The following is a 2670-nucleotide window of genomic DNA, read 5'->3' as shown; positions in this document are numbered from 1 at the left end:
AAAACTCTAAATCCTAATCCTATGACAATAGAGAAATAAAGGACTAGAATTTATGATTATCAAAATTAGTATATATAATAGGAGTATTTTAGTCGTTTTCTATAATAAGGGTATTGTAGTCATTTTTTAGAAAAAATAATATTAATTTAGACCAGTTTAAGATTTGATTCACTATTTTTTCGATTAAATTAATTTGTCTGGTTTAATTTTGACAAAAATAACACAGTTTAATCAATTATATGTGTTAAATTTTAATTATTAGAAAACATTTAAAAAAAACGTTTTTATCTGAGTAGTTCCTTAATATTTTACTTATAATAATTGACTAATAGTTGACTAGTTTTATTAGTTTGATATTGTTATCATGAAAGTTTTACTATTGTATTTAAAAAAAAAGTAAGTATACTTATATCTTCATAAATTGGGAGAACTATTTGATGCGGGCAATCTGGGAATTGAATGGGCAATTAGATTTATGAGATTTACATGAAATTTCAAATAGAACATGACATTCTTATTTTTTTTTGTTATGGTATTAAAATTCTTATAATAATGCTTGAGACACCTTAAATCGAGGCAACTCTTTATCAATTGTCTTTACCTATCTTTTTAGTAACATGGTTAACATCAAATTGTTTATTCCATCTGCTATGGTTTTCTTATAGAATCTTTGGACTCGTTGGCATAACTGAGAAGACTCATCCTATATTTGCAATAAAGTTGAACTCCCATGTCTTGTGGTTTAGCCTGTGTTGATAGAGATCAAGTGAAGACAGATTCAGAGGGTTATCAATACCAGAAAAACTTCAAATTTGAGTTCAAGCAGGACAATTTATAAACTCAAACGTCAAATGATTTGCTTTCATGCTTGTGGAAGTTTGCAGCAGCAAGCACAAAAATTTAGATGCTAGAACACTAAACCATTCTGATGGAGCCCTTGCAAGAGAAAAAACAAGAAATATGATTTATCTAATAGAGGCACATATATGTTACACATATAAGTTGTATATGTAGAATTTTCTTGCATTTATGAGCTTCTAAGTTAGATCAATTTTATACTTTTTAAGGTTTCCAGTAACATTATGTATCCATGTTGTACACTGTATATTGTTGATGTATTACTGTAGATTATTGCATCAATTAAAAAATACTGAATTTCTTATCAATATTTTTTACTTATGAATTTATCATTCTTAATTAAGAAATCATCTTTCCTTTTAAAAATCCTATAAATTGCTTTGCGGTAATATGTAAATTCAGGAAAAATCTTGCAACATAAATCTCTTAGAAAACCTTTACAATTTGGATAAATGGAGATAAAATTTAAGATTTAAGGTTTATAACTTGTTTGTCTCAGATTCTCAGCAATGATGTGTCAAAACGAAATAGCTAGTTAGTTATAAATATAATTAGTCTGTGCTCTGTTTTTTAGTTGTCTTAATACTAAGATCCTTTTATCAAAGTTTAAAATTTTATCTTTTTTACAACAAAATTTTCATAATATAAAAAATTGTAATCCTGGTTCAAGTCTTGTAACTTTGCTGATCAAGATCCTGTAACTCTAGCGTAATTCATATAATCGGATTCTCATATGAGGAAATTCTATGCATTTTTCGTAAAAACAAAATCCATACTTGGATGGTAATTTCATAGAGTTTTGTGATTTCATTTGGTATCATCGATGATTAGTCACAAGGGATCTTGTAATACAAACACAATTTCTGTAACATGGTGATCAAGATCCTATAAATGTAACACCAATTCCTGTAATTAGATTTTCTTGTGAGAAAATTCTTTAAATTTTTATTAAATTTAAAATCCATGCTTGGATAGTGACTTTATGGAGTTTTATGACTATTTGGTGTCTACCATGGTGAGCCACAAGTGATCTAGGATAATTGCATTGCTGTAAATTGTGAGATTGAAGAGTTTGAAGAATGTCCTGTAACTTTGGCATTATTTCCATAACCTGTCGATCAAGATCTTGTAACTCTTGCATTATTGTTGTAGCCGGATTTTCTTGTGAGAAAATTGTTTGAATTTCTCATGAATTCAAATCAATGCTGGATAGTGATTTCTTGGAGTTTTGTAATCATTTGGTATCATCCATGATCTGTCACAAGGGATCTAATGTGGTTGGATTGTTGGAAATTATGAGATTGAAAGTCTAAATAATGTAGTACAACTCTAGCATAATTCCTGTGACTTACCGATTAAGATATTGTAACTCTGGCATAATTTATGTGACTAGATTCGCTTGTGAGAAAATTTCTTAAATTTTTCATGAAAACACAATCTTTGTTTGGATGGTGATTTTGTGGAATTTTATTACTATTTGGTGTCATCCAGGATGAGTTATAAGGGATTTAGTATGATTAGATTTTTAGAAATTGTGAGACTGAAGAAGCTGGAGAATGTCCTATAAGATTGGCCCAATTCTTGTAACTTATGATCATAATTCTGGAACTCTAGCTCAATTTCTATAATTAAATTCCCTTGTGAAAAAAATTCTTAAATTTTTTATGAAATGAAAATCCGTGTATAGATGGTAATTGCATGGAATTTTTTGATTTGGTATTATTCATTAAGTATTTTGTATTTTATTTATTTTTATTTTTTAAATTTGAGATTATGATCTACAGTAATTTGATTGTTTATTTAATTATTAAA

The sequence above is a fragment of the Arachis ipaensis genome, chromosome B09 (genome assembly GCF_000816755.2).
Source record: "Arachis ipaensis cultivar K30076 chromosome B09, Araip1.1, whole genome shotgun sequence".
Classification (NCBI taxonomy): Eukaryota; Viridiplantae; Streptophyta; class Magnoliopsida; order Fabales; family Fabaceae; genus Arachis; species Arachis ipaensis.
The sequence above is the reverse complement of the archived record's forward strand: the minus strand, read 5'-3'. Positions refer to the sequence as shown.